Source organism: Leptinotarsa decemlineata, unplaced genomic scaffold (assembly GCF_025532065.1).
Source record: "Leptinotarsa decemlineata unplaced genomic scaffold, Ldec_3_MD MMD2_tig00000157_RagTag_RagTag, whole genome shotgun sequence".
Classification (NCBI taxonomy): Eukaryota; Metazoa; Arthropoda; class Insecta; order Coleoptera; family Chrysomelidae; genus Leptinotarsa; species Leptinotarsa decemlineata.
Genome location: NW_027412543.1, coordinates 2,256,269 through 2,276,498, shown reverse-complemented (window position 1 = coordinate 2,276,498; position 20,230 = coordinate 2,256,269). Strand labels below are relative to the sequence as shown.

Genomic DNA, 20,230 nt, shown 5'->3' with positions numbered 1-20,230 from the left:
ACTAATTGTTTGCATCATTTTGGAAATTCATAACAAAATAACATAACCTCAGTTCTGCTTGTCATCAGAAGGTTTATTAGAACTACCAGGTCACTTCATTATAAATATCGGGGTTCCCAACCTGAAATATAAAGAAGGACACTAATGAAAAAAATTGAAAATAAGCGGGTTTTTTTGTTAAATATGAAAAAAAGGAGAGTTGAGGAGAATGATCATTTTTTTGGTGTTCTAGGAAGATTGAAAAGACGTGGATCGCTTGGTTGCGGATTTTTCTTCGATACCCTTGTAATATTGCGGAAAAGTTAGTCAAAGGAAGGTCCTCTGACTATTTCTAGAAGATTTGTTCCCGAATTACACAAGTTTGCTAAATTCACATTGAATAAGTTCTACTCAAGGCCACCCATCATCGAGGTAGGTTTCATCAGCCCTTGCATGTTTTTATGTGAACCCTGTCAAACTTTTCATGAATATGTTCTTTTTAGGGCCTTTTTACTTTTGCTACTTGTTATTTTACGATACGTGGGCTCATCAAATACCCTACTTTATATCAATTTGCCTTTATGTTACGGTTCAGTTCAGCTTGGTTTTACTTATCGTTTCAGAAGATAAGGGGCGAATATCTAGTTGAAGAAAGCCCGGGGTAGTATTCATCACCTAGGCCTGGATCATTGGTTGGAAAATAAGTAGGAGCGCAATCACTCCCAAACTTGGACATTCAGTCAAAGTGATCACGTAACGAGTATTTTGGATGCTTCGTTCGAACGCCTAGGCCTACCCTGCTACACGGTCACTCTCTACAAGACAGTATCCTCCTTCGAAGCTGTACCCGGGTTGGAAAACAATAAATATAACACTCGATCTCATGAAATGAAATATGTGTGTCATACTGAAATACAAATTTTTCAATGTGTATTTCTCTTTCAGAATAACAGATGTGAAATGTATCCATGTTATTTTATATTTGTGATGAAATTAAAAACTCAATCTTTGAAATGAAAAATGTTGGTCATACTTGAATACAATATCTTGAATGAGTCTATAAAACGTAAGATACATGATTCTCTTTCAGAAAAACTTATGTAAAATGTATTGCTGTCTTTTTATATTTGTAAAGGATCTCATGAAATGGAAAATGTGTGTCATACAGAAATACAATTTATTGAAAGTCTAAAAATCGCAAGATACATGATTCTCATTCGGAAAAACAGATGCGAAATGTGTTGCCGTCATTCTATCATGGTTATTAAATTCAACACTTGATATTGAGAAATGGAATATTTTGAAGATACTTGAATACAATTTCTTGAATGAGTCTATAAATCGCAAGATACATGATTCTCTTTCAGAATAACAGACGGAAATGTATTGCTGAAATGTATTTAATAGTTCTATATGGAATTCAACACTCGATCTTTGAAATGGAAAATGTGTGTCACACTGGAATACAATCTCTTGAATGTGTCATAAATCGCAGGAGACATGATTCTCATTCGGAAAAACAGATGCGAGAACTATCGCTGTCATTCTATTATAGTTATGAAATTCAACACTTGATAATATAAAATGAAATATGTTGGTCATACTTGAATACAATTGCTTGAATGAGTCTTTAAATCGCAAGATACATGATACTCTTCCAGAATAACAGATGTGAAATGTATTCCTGTTATTTTATAATTCTATATGGAATTCAACACTCAATCTTTGAAATGAAAAATGTGTGTCACAGTGAAATACAATTTCTTGAATGTCTAAAAATCGCAAGATACATGATTCTTATTCGGAAAAACAGATGCGAAATGTATTGCTGTCATTCTATTATACTTATGAAATTCAACACTTGATATTATGAAATGGAATATGTTGGTCATACTTGAATACAGTTTTTGGAAAGAGTCTATAAACCGCAAGATACATGACGCTCTTTCAGAATAACAGATGCGCAATGTATTGCTGTCATTTTATAATTTTTATGAAATAAACAGTCGATCTTATGAAATGCATTATGTTGGTCTTACTTGAATACAGTTTTTTGAATGAGTCTATAAATCGCAAGATACATGATTTTTTTTCAGAATTATAGACGGAAATGTATTGCTGTCATTTTATATTTGTCATGAAATATAACACTCGGTCTTATGATATGAAATATGTGTGTCATACCGATATACAATTTTTTGAATGTGTATTATTCTCTTTCAGTATAACAGATGTGAAATGTATTCCTGTTATTTTATATTTGTAATGAAATTTCTCACTCAATCTTTAAAATGGAAAATGTTGGTCATACTTGAATTAATTTCTTGAATGAGTCTATAAATCGCAAGGTACATGATTCTCTTTCATGAAAACTGATGTATAATGTATTGCTGTCATTTTATATTTGTAAATAATCTTATGAAATGGAAAATGTGTGTCATATTCTAATACAATTTCTTAAAAGTCTAAAAATCGCAAGATACATGATTCTCATTCGGAAAAACAGATGCGAAATGTATTGCTGTCATTCTATTATGGATATCAAATTCAACACTTGATATTATGAAATGGAATATTTTGGTGATACCTGAATACAATTTCTTGAATGAGGTTATGAATCGCAAGATGCGAAATTCTCTTTCAGACTAACAGATGTGAAATGTATTTCTGTAATTTCATATGAAATTCAACACTCGATATTATGAAATGGAAAATGTTGGTCATGCTTTATTAGAATTTCTTGAATGAGTCTATGAATCGCAAGATACATGAATCTTTCTCAGAATAACAAATGTCAAATGTATTGCTGTCATATTATATTTGTTATGAAATATAACAATCGATCTTATGGAATGAAATATGTGTGTCATACTGAAATACAATTTTTTGAATGTGTCTTATTCTCTTTCAGAATAACAGATGTGGAATGTACTCCTGTTATTTTATATTTGTGATGAAATTACACACTCAATCTTTGAAATGAAAAATGTTGATAATACTTGAATACAATATCTTGAATAAGTGAATTAATCGCAAAATACATGATTCTCTTTCGGAATAATAGATGTGAAATGTATTACTGTAATTTAATATTCGTTATGAAATATAACACTCGATCTTATGAAATGAAATATGTGTGTCTTACTGAAATACAATTTTTTGAATGTGTCTTATTCTCTTTCAGAATAACAGATGTGAAATGTATTCCAGTTATTTCATATTTGTAATGAAATTACAAACTCAATCTTCGAAATGCAGAATGTTGGTCATACTTGAATACAATTACTTGAATGAGTCTACTAATCGCAAAAAACATGATTCTCTTTTAGATTAACAGATGTGGAATGTATTCCTGTCATTTTATATTTGTTATGATATATAGCACTGACACTCGATCCTATGAAATGAAATATATTGGTCAAACTGAAATACGATTTCTTGAATGTCTAAAAGTCGCCTAATACATAATTCTCTTTCAGAAAAACAGTTTCAAAATGTATTGCTGTCATTTCATTTCCGTTATGAAATTTAACACTCTATCTTCTGAAATGAAATATGTGGGTTATACTGAAATATAACTTCTTGAATGTGCCTGATTCTCTGTTAGAATAACAGATGTGAAATGTATTTCTGGTATGTAATAATTTTATATGAAATTCAACATTCTTTTTCAGGAAAACAGACGTGAAGTGTATTGCTGTTATTTCATATTTGTTATGAAATATAATACTCGATCTTATAATACGAAATATGTTGGTCATACTTGAATACAATTTTTTTGAATGAGTCTATAAATGGCAAGATACATGATTCTCTTCCATAAAAACTGATGTAGGATGTATTTCTGTCATTTCCTATTTGTTATTCTTCCTATGAAATGGAAAATGTGTGTTATTCTGAAATACAATTTCTTGAATTTCTAAAAATCGCAAGATACATGATTCTTTTTCGGAAAAACAGATGCGAAATGTATTGCAGTCATTTTATTTAAATCACGAAATTCAACACTCGATATTATGGAATCGAATATGTTGGTCATACTCAAATGCAATTCCTTGAAAGAGTCTATAAATTGCAAGATACATGATTCTATTTCAGAATAACAGATGTGAAATGAATTGCTGTCATTTTATATTTGTTATGAAATATAACACTAGATCTTATGAAATGAAATGTGTGGGTCATACTGAAATATAACTTCTTGAATGTGTCTGATTCTCTTCCAGAATAACAGATGTGAAATGTATTGCTGTTATTTTATATTTGCTATGAGTCTTGGAAGAGTCTATAAATCGCAAGATACATGATTCTCCTAAAAAAAAACTAATGTATAATGTATTGCTGTCATTTAATATCTGTAAATAATCTTATAAAATGGATAATGTATTCCATACTTGAATACAATTTCTTGAAAGTCTAAAAATCGCAAGATACATGATTCTCATTCGGGAAAACAGATGCGAAATGTATTGCTGTCATTCTATTATGGTTATCAAATTCAACACTTCATATTATGGAATGGAATATTTTGGTGATACCTGAATACAATTTCTTGAATGAGTTCATGAATCGCAAGATGCATGATTCTCTTTCAGACTAACAGATATGAAATGTATTTCTGTAATTTCATAATTTTATATGAAATTCAACACTCATCCAACATATTATGATAGGGAATAGGTTGGTCATGCTTTAATACAATTTTTTGAATGAGTCTATAAACCGCAAGATACATGATTCTTTCTCAAAATAACAAATGTGAAATGTATTGCTGTCATATTTTATTTGTTATGAAATATAACACTCGATCTTATGAAATGAAATATGTATGTCTTACTGAAATACAATTTTTTGAATGTGTCTTATTCTCTTTCAGAATAACAGATGTGAAATTCATTCCAGTAATTTCATATTTGTGATGGAATTACACACTCAATCTTCGAAATGCTGAATGTTGGTCATACTTGAATACAATTACTTGAATGAGTCTACTAATCGCAAAAAACATGATTCTCTTTCAGAATAACAGGTGTGGAATGTATTCCTGTCATTTTATATCTGTTATGATATATAGCACGGACACTCGATCCTATGAAATGTGCTGTTATGTTATATTTGTTATGAAATATAACACTCGATCTTATAATACGAAATATGTTGGTCACACTTGAATACAATTTCTTGAATGAGTCTATTAATCGCAAGATATATGATTCTTTTTCAGAATAACAGATGTGAAATGTATTCCTGTTATTTAATAATTTTATATAGAATTCAACACTCGATCTTTGAAATGGAAAATGTGTTTCACACTGAAAAACAATTTCTTGAACGTGTCAAAAAACGCAAGATACATGATTTTCTTTCAGGAAAACAGATGTGAAAAGTATTGCTGTCCTTTTATATTCGTTATGAAATATATCACTCAATCTTATGAAATGAAATGAGTGTGTCATACTGAAATACAATTTCTTGAATGTCTAAAAATAGCAAAATACATGATCCTATTTCGGAAAAACAGTCGCGAAATGTATTACTGTCATTTTATAATTCTTATAGAATATAACACTCGATCTTATGAAATGGAATATGTTGGTAATACTGATATACAATATCTTGAATGTCTTAAAATCGCAAAATACATGATTCTCTTTCGGTAAAACAGATGCGGAATGTATTGCTGACATTTCATATTTTTCATGAAATATAGCACTAACACTCGATCTTATGAAATGGAATATGTTGGTCAGACTGAAATACAATTTCTTGAATGTCTAAAACTCGCAACATACATGATTCTATTTCAGAAAAACAGATGCAAACTGTATTGCTGTCATTTCATATTCGTTAAGAAATGTAACACTCTATCTTATGAAATGAAATATGTGGTTCATACCGAATATAACTTCTTGAATGTGTCTGATTCTCTTTCACAATAACAGATATGAAATGTATTGCTGTTATCACATATTTGCTATGAAATATAACACTCGATCTTATAATACGATATATGTTGGCCATACTCGGATACAATTTCTTGAATGAGTTTTTAAATCGCAAGATACATGATTCTCTTCCAGGAAAACTGATGTAAAATGTATTGCTGTCATTTTATATTTGTAAATAATCTTATAAAATGAAAAATGTGTGTCATACTGAAATACAATTTCTTGAAAGTCTGAAAATCGCAAGATACATGATTCACATTCGAAAAAAACAGATGCGAAATGTATTGCTGTCATTCTATTATGGTTATTAAATTCAACACTTGATATTATGAAATGGAATATGTTGGTCATACTTGAATACAATTTCTTGAATAAGTTTATAAATCGCAAGATACATGATTCTCTTTCAGAATAACAGATGTGAAATGTATTTCTATAATTTTATAATTTCATATGAAATTCAACACTCGATATTATGAAATGGAATACGTTGGCCATACTTGTATCCAATTTCTTGAATGAGGCTATGAATCGCAAGATAAAAGATTCTCTTTCTGAATAACAGATGTGAAATGTTTTGCTGTGATTTTATATTTGTTATGAATCATAACACTCGATACTATGAAATGAAATATGTGTGTCATACTGAAATACAATTTTTTGAAAGTGTCTTCTTCTCTTTCAGAATAACATATGTGAAATATATTCCTGTTATTTCATATTTGTAAAGGAATCACACACTCAATCTTCAAAATGAAGAATGTTGGTCATACTTGAATACAATTCCTTGAATGAGTCTATTAATCGCAAAATACATGATTCTCTTTTAGAATAACAGGTGTGGAATGTATTCTTGTCATTTTATATTTGTTATGAAATATAGCACTGACACTCGATCCTATGAAATGAAATATATTGGTCAAACTGAAATTCAATTTTTTGAATGTCTAAAAATCGCAAGATATATGATTCTCTTTCAGAAAAACGGATGCGAAATGTATTTCTGCCATTTTATATCTGTTATGGAATATAATACTCGAACTTGTGAAATGGAATATGTGTGTCATAGTGAAATACAATTTCTTGCATGTGTCTGATTCTCTTTCAGAATATCAGATGTGAAATGTTTTCCTGTTATTCTTTATTTGTTATGAAATATAACACTCGATCTTCAAAATGGAAAATGTGGGTCATACTGAAATACCAAGTCCTTCAATGTGTCTAAAAATCGCAAGATACATGATTCTCTTTCAGAAAAACAGATTCCGAATGTATTGCTATTATCCTGTATTTGTTATTGAATATAACACTCGATCTCATGATATGGAATATGTTGGTCAAATTTGAATACAATTTCTTGAATGAGTCTATAAATAGCAAGATACATAATTCTATTTCAAAAAACTGATATAAAATGTATTGTTGTTATTTTATATTTGTTATGAAACATTAGACTCGATCTTGTGGAATGGAATATATTGGTCATAACGAAATACACTTTCTTGAATCTGTCTGAAACTCTCAAAATACATGATTTTCTTTCAGTGAAACAGATGTGAAATGTACTGCTGTTATTTTATATTTGTTATCAAATATAACACTCGATCTTCGAAATGGAAAATGTGGGTCATACTGAAATACTATTTCTTGAATGTCTAAAAATCGCAAGATGAATGATTCTCTTCCAGAAAAACAGATGCGAAATGTATTTCTGCCATTTTATATCTGTTATGGAATATAATACTCGAACTTGTGAAATGGAATATGTGTGTCATAGTGAAATACAATTTTTTGAATGTGTCTGATTCTTCTTCAGAATAACAGATGTGAAATGTAGTGCTGTTATTTTATATTTGTTATTAAATATAATACTCGGTCTTTAAAATGGAAAATGTGGGTCATACTGAAATACAATTTCTTGAATGTCTAAAAATCGCAAGATACATGATTCTTCTCCAGAAAAACAGATGCGAAATATATTGCTGTCATTTTATATTAGTTATGGAATATAACACCCGATCTTATGGAATGAAATAGGTTGGTGATTCTGAAATACAATTTCTTTAATGTATCTTAAACTCGCCAGATACATGATTCTCTTTCAGAAACTCAGACGAGAAATGTATTGCTATCATTTCATATTTGTATGAAATATAACACTAGATCTTATGAAATGGGATATGTTGGTCATACTGGAAAAAATTTTTTGAACGAGCCTAAAAATCGCAAGATACGTAATACTCTCTCCAAAAAACAGATGTAAAATGTATTGCTGTCATTTCACATTCTTTATGAAATATAACACTCGATCTTATGAAATGGAATGTGTTGGTCATAACGAATTGCAATTTCTTGAATGTCTTGAAACTGTATGATACATGATTCTCTTTCAGAAGATCAGATGTGGAATGTATTGCTGTTATTTTATATTTATTACGAAATATAACACTTGATTTGATGAAATGAAATATGTTGGTCATACTGAAATACAATTTCTTGAATGTGTTCAAAAATCGCAAGATTCATGATTTCCTTTCACAAAAATAGATGTGAAATGTACTGTTATTATTTTATATTCGTTATGAAATATAACACTTGATCTCATAAAATGGAATATGTTGGTCATACTTGAATACAATTTCTTCAATGCGTTAAAAAATCGCAAGCTACATGATTATTGGAAATATAACCGCTAAAATAGATACAGTTCATTCAATTCTCCCAACCTATTGGTATTAGAGTGACGTTGGTTTGTGAAGAGTTGTCAAAAAGGCCTAAATGTACCCCCCGAAAATAATGGAATAACGTTAGGTCTTTTACACCCTTGTTAGTTCTTGTAGAGGATATCGTCAATGACCAGTGCCACAAATGGTCCGATGGAGACCAGTCGAACAACGCCTTGCCCACATGATATTATTTGTGGCGTATTTGGTAGTTAATTGGCAATTGAATTGCCCTTTGGGTTCGTAATTTGTTCACATAATTGCTAATTCTGGTTCATTTCACTGATAAACTGTGAAATGAGTTCCTTGTGAGGTCCTAATTTTGGAATGATAATGGTATAAACAGAGTAGGTATATGAAATACATAATTTTCCTATTTTTCCTATAATCATAATTCAAATGGGGTTTTCTTTTACAGAATAAAATATTGGTTATGGATTCACTAGTTGTTAACTCGTGAATTTCCATCGTTATCTCAATTTCCTCACATTCCTTCAATAATGCATCTCCATATAAATCATCGAAACCCGCAAGTTTATATTTCAAAAGGCATTTCACTGAAGAAAGAAAAAATTAATGAGAGACGTAAATATTTTATTTTCTTAAGAGTATAACATTGATTATTCTTTATTTTTGCTCCTCCTCAATTTCCTTTTTCTCATTCGCCAGTTTTTTATGGGGCCTTCCCAGCCTGCTTGAAATATTTCTTCATTTCCTTGTTCTTTCTTATTGGGTTTCTCACTATATACCTATCTAAATTAGGGATATAGGTCTGAAAAATATCGTAACCCTAACATTTATTACTCATCTGTAAATGAAATAAAAAATAACCTCTGGTAGAAGTTCATTATATGTCAAAGTGAAGTGCAGTAGATTTGCGAAGAATAAAAACTCAAAGTCGTCTCCACAATTTATTATCACCCTCGGATGTTAGAACGGTAAAACCATCAACCAGAACATGTTTCGAACCTATATAGGTTCATCATCAGATGATTATTCGAAATTCTACAAGAAATAAATATTTCTTAAAGGTAGTAAAAAACGACGGAAGGTCACATCATATCTGTCAATAATCGAACTATGGAAGGCTTGGAGCCTCGCAAATAAAATAAATGATTACAAGTATAATAGTATCTAACTTTTTCATACCTAATACGCCTAACGTGTCCATCATGTCTGTTTTTGAATTACCTGCAAATTATTATTTATTCCGGGTCGAAGAACGAAATTTTATATTCTTATAGAAAAGTCAGACGTCTTTCAAAAACTTTACTTTTTTTTCCAACAAAAACTTATATTTTCACATCAACCTTGATCACTACTAACAAATGTCAACTAAAAACGATATACAGGGTGTAATCAGATAACAATGATAAATCTATAACATTCTCCCCCTTAGTAATTGAATAACAAATTACTACTATTTTATAACATCTAAAACGATGAGTCTTGAAACTGGTCGTCGAAAAATCGTGCCACTACTATTCTTCACATCGACGATCCTGATTTTACCATCTTTGGCAGGATAAACTTCCTTGATAATACCTCTTTGCCAAATATTTCTGGGTCCATTTGGATCTACCATTAAAACAACACCTCCTACACTGACAGATTTTGAATCACCATGCCATTTTGATCTCCTGATCGAACTTGGCAAATACTCCTTTGTCCATCTGAACCAGAATAAATCAGATAATTTCTGTGCAGCACGCCAACTGGACATCAAATTCATATCCCTATCGCTGGTTTCGGTACAGGGGAGTGCAGCATACGACGGACCGATGAGAAAGTGATTAGGAGTCAATGCCTCTGCATCTTCAGAGTCCAACGAAGCATATGTTAAAGGCCTAGAATTTAAAATATTTACGCATTCAATCAAAAAAGTTCTCAGAATATGTTCTGGATAGTACTTTGATTTTAAAATTTCTTTTAAAACCTTTTTTATACGTTGAATAAGTCGTTCCCAACATCCTCCCATGTGAGGTGCTAGAGGAGGATTGAAAACCCATTTAATTTTTTTCATTGCACAAAATCGTAGTATTTCATCCTGGTTCTTCTTCAGTTCTTGAGATATTTCCTTTTCAGCTCCTATAAAGTTTTTTCCATTATCACTATATAATTCCTCAGGAAATCCTCTCCGACATCCAAACTGACGAAGTACATTGACAAATGAATTCGTACTCAAATCATGTGCTATTTTAAGATGAATAGCTCGAGTGACCATACAGGTGAAAATAACACCATATCTTTTTTCTCGGCTCCTCTTGACTGATACTTCTTAAGGTCCGAAATAGTCAACGCCTGTTTCAATGAAGGCCCTGATTGTGGGTTCAATCCTGCAAGGGGGTAGTTGTCCCATCATTGGGATTCTCGGTAAAGTTCTTTGATTTTTACAATGTTGACAGCTGTTCCAAGCACTTCTTACCGCTTGCCTCATTCTCAATATCCAAAATCTCATTCACAGATTGTTCACTACCATTTCTTGACCATGGTGCTGAACCATTTCATGATAATGTTGGATCAGAAGTTTAGTTATTCTGTGGTTAGGATCTAAAACTATAGGACGTTTTGCAGAGTCGGTCAACTGAATTGACTGGTCCAGTCTTCTACTGAGCCGTATGAGTCCATCATTCTCAGAATAACTGCAAGAAAGAGTGTAAAGTCGACTTTTACTTCTGATGGGCATTTCATTTCTAAGAAATGTCATCTCTTCATTGAATGGATCCAACTGAATTTTTCTGAAAAGATGAATTTTAGTTTTGGAAATTTCCTCTGCAGTTAATTCGGACTTGAATTCACTGCGATTCTTAATGATTTCATAAAACCTAATGACATAGGCTGTAGCACATAACAATATCTTCCATTTAGAGAACATATTCGGGTCAGGCACTATGAGATTATCTTGAATGAAATGATAGAATATAAATTCGCAAGGTCTTCCTTCCAAATGATCAATATTTACTTCCCTTTAAATTTTTTCTTTTGGCCACTGATCTGGTGATAATATCAAGAAATCTGGTCCGGTAATCCATCTGCGGTTATTATCGCTAAACGTAATTTTTTGTAATCTCTTCGTAGCTCCATCAGCCACATTTTCTTTGGAATTGATGTATTTCCATTCTGAAGAATTCTTCAATTCCTGTATTTCTCCTAGTCTCTGGGCAACAAAAACTTTGAATCTTCTAGCTTCAGACCGTATCCAATACAAAACCGTACCAAAACAGTACCAAATAGCTGAAATTTCTATGTCTAGGGTTTTCTTCAAAAAATGTCCTAGGCACGCTCCCATCAGTGCCACTCGTGTCTTTGCAGTGATAAAACTTGTCTGAACTTTCTCTTCTTGTTGAATTCTTAAGTAGGCTACAGCTGCGTAACATTTTTCAGAGGCATCGCAGAATATATGGAGATGAATTTCACTATTTTGTCTATCCAAAGTGAAGTATTGTCTGTGAATCTTGAAATTGTGGATAGTTTTCAAATCTGCAATCCACAGTTGCCACTTTTCATTCATACAATCTGAAATTTCATCATCCCAGCCAATTTGACTTCTCCAGATGTCCTGTAGTGAAATCTTCCCTTGAATTAAAAAATTTGCCAGAAATTCTAATGCATCAAAGATGGACATCAAAACTTTCAAGATTTCCCTTTTTGTTGGTCGTCTTAGGTGTTCCAAAATATCGCTGTCAATTTTCTGAAATTTTATTTGAAAGCTGAACGTATCGTCATGAGGATTCCAAAAAACTCCTAAGATTCTTTCCATTACGAATTCTCCATTCTTTTCCATATTCTTTCAACCTGAAGCTAAGAGTGAAACATCAATACTTTGGCTGATTTTTTCATGATTCGTGATCCAGTTATAAATGACAAAACCTCCTGCTTTGTGTACATGAATCACATCCCTAATAAGACTTATTGACTCTTCGAGTGTGTCTGCTGATCCCAAATAATCATCCATATAGTATTGTTGTATGATGGCGGTTGCTGCTTCTGGAAATTCTTCTCTGAAGTCTTCGGCATTTCTGTTTTTAGCCTCCTGGGCTAAGCAAGGTCCAAAGGTCGATCCAAAAAATACGTCAACAATTTTATATGTATCAGGTTCAATTCGTCGATCTTTACCTCGCCATAATATTCGTTGTGCAGAGCAATCTTCCGGTCTTACTTTAACTTGCAAAAACATTTCTTTTATATCAGCAGTGAATGCATATTTTTTAATTCTAAAATTCAACAGAATACCATTCATGGAGTTATACCAATCGGGACCTGTCAATAGATTATCATTGAGGCTCACACCGTGACTTCTGACTGAAGCATCAAAGACAATTCTCAATTCATTTGGTTTGTTCACATTTGTTACCCCAAAATGTGGCAAATACCATGTTTTCTCATTCACATTATTTGCTTCTTTTTTTGTCAACTTCTTGATATAACCTTTCTTCTCCATGTCTTGAATTTTTTCGCAATATATTTCACTGTACTTCTCATCTCTATCCATTTTCCGTTCAATATAGTTCAGTCTTTTTAGCGCATTTGTTCTGCTGTCAGGAAGAACAATGTTATCTTTTTTCCATAGAAGTCCTGTTTCAAATCTCTCTCCACTTCGTTTCATTGTTGTGTCCAAAATATGTTGTGCTCTCTTATCTTCAATCGACAAAACTTTATCAGACATACTTTGAACAGTTCCCAATTTCCAATTTTCTTTAACCATTTCGTGTAGAATATCCAAATCATCCTTCTCATTTCGGAGATCGTGGGTACTGATATGACAGACGATATGTTCATTACTGGAGACATCCAAATTTCCATGAATTACCCATCCCAATAATGTTTTGCTCAGGGCGGGTCCATTCCATGATCCAGAAATGAGTTTTCTGTTAACTAAAGTGGCCAATTATCATGTCCGATGAGTATCCTGGGTTGAGCATCTTTCAACGGTGAAATCTTGTCCTGGATGTATGGATACTTCATCCTGATTTTATCGAAATCTACTGTCTGCGAGGGAAGAGAAAGTTTCGTTGTTCGTACATGGCGCATCTGAAAATTGGAACCATTGTCTTTGGAACTAATAGTAAATGAAATAACTTTAGAATCATTTTGTTGATGAAACAAATCGTCATTAGTCCATTGTAGAGAAAGACTTTGTGTGGGACCGTCAAGACCAAGATAATTAGCAAATTCTTCATCTATAAAAGAAATTGTTGATGCGTCATCCAAAAGTGCATAAGTTTCGGCTGTTTTGTTTCGACAAGTGACAGCTACCGGTAAAATTTTCAGTAGAACGGATTTATTATTGATAACGTGAGAATTTGTTCCAACAATGACAGAGTCAACCACATTATTGGCTTCATTAATAGTCTGAGGAACGTCTTTATGTAATAACTGATGATGAAACTTTGGACATTGTTGGACTCCACATACCTTTCGTTTTCTGCATTGCTTCAGATTATGATAAAAACTCAAACAAGAAAAGCATATCTTATTTTCCGTTATTATTGACCACCTACCATCTACTGGCGTTGACTTGAATTCAGAACACTCTGTAAGATGATGCACATTTTTCTTACAGCAAATACAAGATTTTTTGCTCGTTGCTAAAGTAACTCCTTTTTTGACATATTTTGATTTTGACGTATTTTCCTGAATGTCATATTTTGGAATTTGAATTTGACTAGCCGCATTTGCCTTTTCATCAAACCACTTTCCTAATTCTACTAGTTTGAATCGTGGTTTTACTAACTTAGAAAGGTGTTTTTCCCATGAAAGCTGATATGAGGTTGGTAATTTACTCATTATTTCATTAACTAGAATTGAATTATGTGAATGTTCTTCCTCATTGAGCGACTCTATAGTAGCTACAAAATTTTTGATTTCATCACAAAACTCTATGAATAACTCAAGCTTTTCTTCTCTCACGGGTGGAAATTTCTTTATTTTCTCTAAAAACATTATTATATGATCTGGTCAACCAAAACGATTTTTCAGTAAATCAATAACTTTGTCAACATTTTGTGGCATTATTAAAAGGGATTGAACAATTTTTTTGGCATTTCCTTTTAGGCATTTCTGTAGTCTAGATTGATTTTCCTCGTTTGAAAATCCACAAATAGCGTTAGAATTATTATAATGATAAATAAAATTGGGCCATTCACTTGGATTTCCGTCAAAAATGGGAAGTTCTCGTGGCAGAGATTGCCTTGTTAATATTTTTGTCATCTGAGGAAGAGTCATTTGATACATATTTTTATGAAAGAAAGGGGAAGAATACTTTTCCGGACCATTTTTAGAATGATAATCTCTTTCCAATTCATCTTCTTTTACCATAAATATCGAATGCTTATCCTCACCGTCATGCCTGTTTGTCCATGGAGTTTTACCGTCGATCCAATCTTCCACGTTAGGTTTTTGGGACTGATGAATTGACATTAACTCACGTTCATCACTATTCTCTTCAATTTCCGCTATTTTCAGGGATAGTTCTAGATCTATAAGCTCTTTTTCTAATGTTTTCTTCTTCATTGCCGTTTCGATTTCCAATTTCTTCAGTCTTGAAGCTTGACTACTCCTACTGCTTCCTCTTAGATTGGAGGGAGATTTTCTGAATGCTCCTTGACCTTCAACTGCTGTCACGACTACTTCAGATTTAGCCTCTAGCTTCTCTTTCATTTCTTTCAACTGTACCTCAGGTTTTGAACAGATTTGCTTGCATTCATGCTATCCATTGTGTTTTTCTTTGCATATCTCGAAGAACCATATGTTTTTGAATTACCTGCAAATTATTATTTAATCCGGCTCGAAGGACCATATGTTTTTAAATTACCTGCAAATTATTATTTATTCCGGGTCGAAGAAAGAAATTTTATATTCTTTCAGACGTCTTTCAAAAACTTTTTTTTTTCAACAAAAACTTATATTTTCACATCAACCTTGATCACTACTAACAAATGTCAACTGAAAACGATATACAGGGTGTAATCAGATAACAATGATAAATTTATAACAATGTCCCTTACAAAACGTACTCGTTCTTTGTCGCTCGATCCTCACGTTAATGACATGGGGAACGAATATTATACGGTGTAATACTCATCTCATTAACTAACGTTTACATTGAACACACTTGAATAATGAACGACCATTGAGATCTGATGTTTGTTTTCTCGTATCAGAACTGCTACTTATTCTATTCTCCTGAATATTCATCCTGAAAATCCATCATCACCCTTGTGTTGAAACATGAGTTGTAGGTTATTTGAATGTGAAAATAAATACATGTGGATGAAATTTTGTAATCCCAAGGTAATGTGTCTGTTGATATATAATTTATAAATTCGTTTATCATCTGAAGAAGTTAGTGCAACTTTTCTTTGATTTATTGTGGAAATTCCATGTTTTTTAATCAGATTTTCTGATACTTCAAAGTTTTTGAATAGACAATCGTAATAATTTTGAAAATTTATTTTTTGAAGAGGGGCTTTCGTTATACTTTTATCATCTTTTTTTGTTATATATTTTTTTTTATCATCCTCTTCATGCCTTTTTTATGGCATGCATTTTTGACTTTAGTCATATGAACCCTTTCATAATTCTTTCGTTTTTTTCATCTTTCATCAAACCTAAAACATTTTAATTTGCTATCTACAGCATAGCCACTCTTTGATATGTTTATAAATAACATCAGTGAAAAAGTAGTAAATCAGTGAGTCAGTATCTGTATATAACAGTTCTGCTTTTTCATCAAATTTACGTTTGATTTAATCATAATTGAAGTCATACAAAATGGTCTTTGAAATTTCTAAAACGCTGAAACCTACATAAATGATTCATTGAATTTTATATTAACTCTGTTCATTTCAATCACTACTATGTCATTGTCAAAAATGGTTATCTAGCTTTCTGCTCCATATCTCCCCTCCCTTTTGGTACATAACTAAACTTCTTTATATTTACGGCAATTCTCGATTATTTTTCCGAATACATTTCATTCATTAGCTTGAAGAAATTCTTTTCGAATTAATTTTTACTCTTTTTTCTCAACATCGTATTTGAATCAATATAAGTTTTTCAACCAAGGTATTTGCTTGAATTTCAAAATTTTCACGAATATTTTCAAGAAAAACATTCATCGTCTTCATCGTCGGAATCATCATCATCCGTCTCCCTAGGAAATAGGTCCCACTGATGGCCCATCATAGTCCACCTCGTCATCATTCCACAGGCCATAATACAGGTTAGCATCCGATTCAGTATCCGCGTTGCGGGATCCGGGAACTCGTATTCGAAGACGTCCTCCTCTTCGGTGCCGGTATCGTGCAGCACCTGCAGTCTCGTATCAGACCATCCTACGGGCTGCTCGTGGAGATGAGGCTCTGTGATGAAATGTACATCTTCTCCGACGGTCCAGTTGCCAGGTGACCTTCTGGGCTCCAAAAATGCTTATGGCTCGCTGGTGGAATCTGCTTGAGAGGGAGTGGGGATGAAGTGGAATGAAGTGTTCACAAGCTGTGTCTCAATTGATATTTTTTTCAGGAGTGAAAAGAAGGAGGGAAGTGGACACTGCCCCAACCACGCAGTGCCCTGTATACACCAATGAACTCACGTGTACTTGATGAAAAAAAGGATCTGAGGGAAGGAAATAAATGAAGGTTATGTCGCCACGTCGTCAACCCCCTTATTGATCCGCTCCTGGAGAACCTTCACATGGTCGCTCATTTCGTCGACTTATCTCATGTTCTAACTGATGCAGATATCTTCTTCTGATGATTTCATATGAATGAATGAATGAAAATCGTTTATTACAAATTTTTTCAGGTTTTTACAATCTTTTGTGTGTGTGTGTTTGTGTAGGACCCTGCTATAGGTTTATGCCTCTTCAGGGTGAGTGGGTTGTGTGTGTGTGTTGTATTTTATGTTGGTGTTTGTGTTGTGTTGTTTTTGTGTTCCAGTTTTCTTCAGTGTTTTTAGGTTGATCCATGTGGTAGTCCGGGTTCGTTGCGGTGGTCAGTGATCCAGATATTGGGACTCAGTACTGGTTTTTTGGGCCGGGGTTGTGTGTGTTAGGATTTCGGTTCTTTCCAGGACGCTGCTATCAGGTATCCGCTATCTGTATCCCAGTGGGAAATCCTCTAGGATGTCCTGGATCGGCTCCGGTGGGTCTTCCATTGCTCCCAGGAGTCTGGCTGGGGGAAAGGGGAGCTTTTTCCTGGGTTTCCTTCAGGATCCTCCACGGTGGATCCATGGCGATGTGAGCGTGTCGATGGCATCGGTGTTGTTGCTGCTCATCGTTCTGGTCGCATATCGTCCTTGGAGTTCCAGAAATCTTTGGTTGATTGGTGTAGTATTTATGAGGTTGTATAGGTCTAGGGAAGGGTATCGGTAGTGCAGGTTGTGTATGTTGCGTAGGATTCTTCTCTCGGTCGTAAGGATGCGGTGGGACAGTCTCGGAGGAAGCGTACAGTATATCATTGCTTTGTAGTCGAAGAGTGGTCTTATAAAGGTTTTATAGGTATGAAGCAGAGTTCTACAGTCGCATCTCCCAAGCTTTCCTCTCAGAGCCTTTAGTAGGTTAGCTCTCTTCCGGAGTCTGTCCAGTGTCTCTCTCAGGTCGATTTCCCAGTTGAGGGTCCTCGTGAAGGTGACCCCCAAGTAGGAAACCGAGTCCTGGAGTATGAGGTTTTCCCCCAAAAGTCTGAGATTTAAGTTGTCCGGGTTTAGTTTGGGACGGGTAGAGGTGTTAGGATGTCGGAAGAGGATTGTTTGGGTTTTTGTGGGGTTGATTTTGATACGCCATTTGTTGCACCACTGCTCGAAATGGTCGATAATATTTTGGGCTTGAATTTGCAAGCGGCGGGTGTTGGGGGCGGAGGAGTATAGGATGGTATCATCGGCGTATTGAAGGATTTTTTGGGTTGTGGGAACATAATGTGCATAGATAAGGAATAGGGAAGGGGCGAGGACTGATCCCTGGGGGACTCCGGCTTTTGGGGAGAAAGGGGTGGATAAGGCTTCGCCGACTTTGACGCGGATATGTCGGTTGGATAAGTAGGAGGCTACTAGTCGGATAAAATGATGAGGCAGATTGATTTGGATAATCTTCCAGATCAGGCCCGCGTGCCAGACCTTGTCGAAAGCCTTTTAAATGTCTAAGGAGATTGCAATGGTGCAGAAGGATGCGTTGATATTTTGGGATATGTGGGTGTGTAGTTCGACTAGTGCGTTCTGGGTAGAATGTTCGCTTCTGAAACCATGTTGATAGGGAGGGATAATGTTGTGGAGTGTGAGGAAGTCGTTCGAACGGTTAGTCATCAATCGTTCCAGCCGTTTTGCAAGGCAGCTAAGCAAGCTGATGGGTCTATAGGAGTCGGGATTAGTAGGATTCTTGTGGGGTTTAGGGATTAGAATTGTGTTAGGCTGTTTCCAGGCGTTTGGGAAGTAGGCGTGTGCGAGACACGCATCTAGGATGTGTTTGATGAATGTGATTGCTGAGACGGGGAGGTTTTTCAGAACACGGCGGTTAACCGAGTCTGGTCCAGGAGCGGTATTTCTACCACTGTGGATGGTATTGAGGATGTCTTTCTCGCTGAATGGGGATCTTAAGGGACAGTTGGCGTTGAGGGGGATTTGACCTGGGTGCCTCTGCCCAGCTGCGCTGGCACCTGTTGATGAATGTGGTTAAGAAATAGGTTGTCGAAATGTGGGTCTTTAGGAAGACGGAAGGTGTTTTCGAGATTTTCACGGAAGGCTTCGGCTTTGTCGGGAGGGGTGGAAATGATGTTACCGTCAATCACTAGGTGACTGTCGGTTTTCCATTTTTGTCCTGTTAGGATTTTAAAGTTGTTCCAGAAAGCCATTCCATCTCGGTAGTCTAGTTTTTAAGTCTCCTCAATCCACCTTTTCTGGGTGAATTGGTTGATGAGGAGGCGTATACGAGCGTTAAGACGGTTCCACTCGGTTTTAAGGACAGGATCCCTGGTACGGACGAAAGTTCTATATAGTTTGAGTTTATTTTTGATGAGGTTGCCGAATGTCCATTTTGACTGCAAATACTACAGTATTTGGGTATGGGGGGAAGAGGATTTGAGTTCGAGGCCTCGCATTCATGTGTTCGGCCGTATATGTTGACTCCGTGAGTCAAACATTTGGTGTATTGGTCCTTATTCACGGTGATGATGCGAATAAGGGGGGTAGGTTTTGAAGTTTTTTTGGAGGTTATCCTCCAGAGTTTGATTACTTCAATTTTGGCGGCTTCTAGGAAGCCACTTATTTCTTCGATTGAAAAGTCGAGGTGTACACCCCTAATCACAAATGATAGGTGCGGTTCTTTAGGACCGTAGATTGAGGGCTTCTTGGTCTTAAATCGACCACTTTGAAAGCAACGTGACCAGTGCGGTCACGTAGTAGCTTTTGGAGTTGCTCCGCAGATTTTGAGCAATTGTAAGTTTTGAGAAGGGCAGTTTTATTGAAATTTACTTTCAACTCCGTGATTTGTCCACGGAGGAATTCGTTTGTATTCAAAAGGTTGAAAAGTGCCCTTTGAGTGGCTAGGTCATCGGGGATTTCTCGGATGTTGAATAGATTATGATTAGA

General features: G+C 34.4%; 1 long non-coding RNA gene across 1 annotated transcript in view; it reads right to left on the bottom strand.

Annotated features, from left to right (window-relative positions):
* Positions 1-20,230, bottom strand: part of LOC141481329 (uncharacterized) — a 198,283-nt gene continuing 178,053 nt past the window's right edge. The window contains exon 3 of the long non-coding RNA XR_012464895.1: positions 1-121. This is a non-coding gene — a long non-coding RNA (uncharacterized lncRNA). The remainder of the gene's footprint in view (positions 122-20,230) is intronic.